We start from the raw sequence: 5,000 nt of genomic DNA on the forward strand, positions 1-5,000 counted from the left end.
GCACTGTTTTGGCGCGTGAACAAGACAGATTTGAATCATTTGTTTTATGAGAAGAAGAAAAATGATGTACTGAATGCGTACTGCGACAGAATGGTATGAAAATATTAGTAAGATTGATTATCAAGTTAATAATGATGATGAAGGGACATGATTTTTACAACAAAGGGGGGAGGTTCGTTAACCACAGACAAATGATCTTATATAGTTAATGAAAATGGACTTTGGGGGTTTATTGTATTACGAATACGACGCAGGTAGTGCAATAATAAACTAACATGCTCAATTCTGTGGTTTTGTTGGATGCAGCTAATTTTTGCGATGATTTTGTGGTATGTTCAGTAAGAGTTCTATTTCAAAGACTAAACCTTAATGCACAGGAAATGTTAAACATATAGTTTCAGTTACTCACCTTTAATATTAACACCACGACGAAAATAAATTCTGTTAGGTAGTTGCTGTGAATACTTTTATAGTTTTAAAAACGTTAATTACCTCTCACTCTCTCATTGTGGATTTTTTCCCTATTCCTGCGTCCATTGTCTATTCTCGTTTATTTGTTTTCTCTTGCTCACGATTATTTACTTACACTTCCTCTGCAAGAACGTCTTATCACTTACACGTGCTTGCGTTCACTCGTGGATCAATTTTTTATTTCCTGTTCACTCGCATGTTCAATCACTGCCCCGTTAACCTTTTACTAATGATCGTTTAAAAAAAATGCACACATGCCTCCACACACGCGCGCGCGCGAACCAGTCTCTGAATTTCAATATAACAAATCAAACGTCAAAATTACACCGCTTTCCACTGCATTTTCCTTCAGCAACGAATTTCATCAGGCGTTCGAGTCGCGCCGAATGCGACACACGATTAATTTCTTTCAAGATGACGAGCCAAGGAGTGGGAAAAAATATTATACGATTAATCACGAACACAGGGTCAACAGTTGTCTTCGAGAGAGGGGAGAGAGAGAGAGACGGGGGTAGTGAAGAGGAAGAGGAGTGAGGAGAGAAGAGGAGAAGAAGGAGAACAATCGCAGAACTCGATCGAGGGAGGAGGCTGTGAGGGAGAGCAGAGTGATGCTAATCTGCGACCGAAGAGTTAGAGGATGAGAGCGAGTGAGTTCCGGGTCTGTGAATACGAGTGGGTGGATGGGAAGAGAGTGCGCCTGCCTCCCTGTCAGCCCTGCCGCAGACTCCCTGGCTCCCTCCCCCCCCTGGCACATCCCCTACCCTCTCCCCCACCCCACCTCTCCTCCTCCTCCTCCTCCTCCTCCTCCGTGGATGACCCCGTCTCTCTCTCTCTCTCTCTCTCTCTCTTTCTCTCTTTTCTCTTTCTTTTCTCTTTCTCTCTTTCCCCCTCTCCTCTTTCTCCCTCTCACTCCTCTCTCTCTCTCTCCCCTCTCTCTCTCTCTCTCTTTTCTCTCTCTCTTCTCTCTCTCTCTCCCCTCTCTCTCTCCCCTCTCCTCTCTCTCTCTCTCTCTCTCTCGCTCTCTCTTCTCTCTCTCTCTCTTTCTCTCTCCTCTTCTCTTCTCTTCTCTTCTCTTCTCTTCTCTTCCCCTCTCCTCTCTTCTCTCCTCTCCTCTCTTCTCTTCTCTTCCCCTCTCCTCTCCTCTCCTCTCCTCTCTTCTCTTCCCCTCTCCTCTCCTCTCCTCTCCTCCCCTCTCTTCTCTTATCTTCCCCTCTCCTCTCCTCCCCTCTCCTCTCTTCTCTTCTCTTCTCTTCTCTTCTCGTGTCAATCAGTACCGCAACCCGTTTGGTAACTCTCTTCTTCAGCCAAAAAAAATCGTAAAAGTTATCCGTCATATCCTAACAAAAAAAAATGGAGATAAATAAGAATCACGAAGAAACACGAGATACCAGCGATAAATAAAAACAAACTACCAACAACAACAACAATAACAACAACGACAACAACAGCAACAACAACAACAACAACAACAACAACAACGACAACAACAACAACGACAACGACAACGACAACGACAACGACAACGACAACGACAACGACAACGACAACGACAACGACAACGACAACGACAACGACAACGACAACGACAACGACAACAACAACGTCAACGACAACAACAAAAACAAAAACAACAGTAACGGCAGAATCTAAACCCTTTTACTGTACTGTGTCCAGCCGTGCTTTATTTGCTTCTGTTATGAGGTATAATGGCAGTTGGAGGGGGAGAGAGAGAGAGAGAGAGAGAGAGAGAGAGAGAGAGAGAGAGAGAGAGAGAGAGGAGAGAGAGAGAGAGAGAGAGAGAGAAAGAGAAGAAGGAGGGGGAGGATAAGTTCAAGAAAGTACATTACTACACAAATGCCATCCTTTTCCTGTCATGGCAACCCCACCCCCCTAACACACACCCCGGCACCGTCCCGCCTACCCGTCCTTATGCCCTGGTACCCTCCCCTCTCACGTACCATTCCCCTCTCTCTACCTCTCATTTTCCCGGGCTGTACTCTCTGCCTTCTCTCCCTCCCTTTCACATATCCTTCCCCTTTTCCCCTCATCCACATACTCTTTATCTCCGTCTTCGTTCTTTTACCTCTCTTTCCTTTATTTATCTCTCCCCCTCTCCCCTCTTTTACCTACCATCTCTCCGTCTCTTCTTTCAATCTCCCCCCTTTCACCTACCTTCACTCCCCTCTTTCCTCTCTTTCACCTTCCCTCTCACCCTCCCCTCTCCCTCTTTCTCCTTCCTTTTTCTCCTCCCTTTCCCCCTCTCCCCTCTTTCCCCACTCCCCTCTCTCCCTTCTTTCCTTCTCCCCTTCTCCCCCTCTCTCCCTCTTCCTCTCTTTCCCCCTCACTCCCACTCCCCTCTCTCCCTCACTCTCCCCTCTCTCCCTCTTCCCCTTCTTCCCCCTCTCCCCTCACTTCCCGTAAGAAGAGCGTGTCCTCCTCACCTGTCCCCTCATACATCGCCAGGCGCGGACTTCTTCCTCTTCGTGACATCCTACACCCCGGGTCCTCGCCCTCCTCACTCCTTCGCTCACGCCTGCGGCATGTACGGTATGTTTACATGTTTGTGTAGCGCACACGTAGATATACGTTGAGCTTTCAGGCCGTTTAACTGTAAGTGTGTGTGTGTGTGTGTGTGTGTGTGTGTGGTGTGTGTGTGTGTGTGGGTGTGGGGTGTGTGTGGGGTGGGTGGGTGTGTGTGTTTTTGTGTGCGGGTGGTGTGTTTTTGTGTGTGTGGTGGTGTGTGTGTGTGGGGGTTTTTGGTGGGGGTTGTGGGTGGTGTGTGTGGTGTGTGTGGTTTTGTAGGGTGTTGTGTATTTTATACATTTTAATAGCTTATAAAATCGCTTTTATATTATAAAATAAATAATATTTTAAAATATTTTAATAATATATGCATAATATATATATTAATATATATATATATAGAATATTATATGTATATATATATATATAATATATTTTATATATATAATATAATCTATATAAATTTTAATATCCCTTATATAAAATTTATATGTGTGTATAAGGGGATTTTAAAATTATAAATATAAGGGTTATATGTTATTATGGGTTTTATCGGTTAAAATTTTGGGTAGGGAATATGTTTAAAAATAGTATAATTTTAAAATACCATATATGATTTTAATAATTACACCACACAACACAAACAACACACAACACCACACACACACCCACACAACACACCCCCACACAACCACACACACACACACCACACACACCCCCAAAACACACACACACAAAACACAATAATAATATATTTATATAAAATTTTAATTATAAATATAAAATCAAATATATATATAATATAAATATTATAATAAAATATTTTAAATTATAAATCAGGTTTTAAATTTTATATATAATTATATAATATATAATTTTATAGTAAATTTAATATATAATATATAAAACATTATTTTAATATATTATATTTATTTTATATTTAAATAAAAAATAGTTTTATATTATATCCCTAAAATTAAAACAATATTATATAATATATCATTATTATATATATATATATAACATATAACATTTTATACATATATAAAATATTATATATTACAAGGAATTTTATATATTTTAAAGGTTTTAATATTAATATATATAAAATATAAAATTTTAATATATATTTAATTTTAAAAAACCCAAATTAATTTTATATATATATATTTATATATATAGATATACATATATCCCTTTAAAATTAAAAATACAATATAAAAAAATTTTTACTATATACATACTATGAAATATATTATAATATATTTTTATTATATATATATATATTTTTTATATATATAAAATTTATTATATAGGGCATTAATATACATAATATAGATATTTTATAGCTATATATATAAAAAATAAAAATTATATAGATATAATATAAATTAGTACACCCAAATTAAAATCCCTTTAAATTTTATATATATATAATATATATATATATTATATTATAATATAAAATTTAATTTTATTATAAAAATTTTTAAAAATATATAATATATATATATATAAAATTATATATAAAATTATAAAAATGCATATTTAATTATATTTTATAAAAGCTTATTATTAATTATAATATATATCTTTTTAAAATATAATTTTTAAAATTAAAAATTTTAATGTAAACTAAAATATATAAATATATATATAAAATTTTTATATACATATAAAATTTTATATTAATATATTATATATAATATTATACTATATATTTAAAATTTTATAACACATTTTTGTATATATAGGGACACACACCCCACCAACACACACACACACACCCCCACACCCCACATTTTATATTATATATATTATATAATATATATATTTTTAATAAATAGTAAATATCTTCCTAAAAAAATATATATATTATATATATATTATTAATATAAAATTATATATTTTAATATTATATATAATATAAAAATTTTAATATCTGGTATATGTATATTATAATATATATATACAAATATATATATATATATATATTATATATATAA

The 5,000-nt window shown here is 35.2% G+C and overlaps 1 protein-coding gene across 3 annotated transcripts in view; it reads right to left on the minus strand.

The window, feature by feature from the left end:
• LOC119590695 overlaps nt 1–5,000 on the minus strand; it is a 75,308-nt gene that overhangs the window by 41,143 nt on the left and 29,165 nt on the right. The window contains exon 1 of one of the 3 annotated variants that reach the window (XM_037939416.1): nt 410–1,176. The exons of 1 other annotated variant lie outside the window; for it this stretch is intronic. The gene's annotated coding sequence lies outside the window, so the exon portion shown is untranslated. Of the gene's footprint in view, nt 1–409; nt 1,179–5,000 lie in introns of those variants that run through there. One more of the 3 variants, XM_037939578.1, reaches the window with a different exon arrangement.

Source organism: Penaeus monodon, chromosome 1 (assembly GCF_015228065.2).
Source record: "Penaeus monodon isolate SGIC_2016 chromosome 1, NSTDA_Pmon_1, whole genome shotgun sequence".
In the NCBI taxonomy this organism is placed as follows: Eukaryota; Metazoa; Arthropoda; class Malacostraca; order Decapoda; family Penaeidae; genus Penaeus; species Penaeus monodon.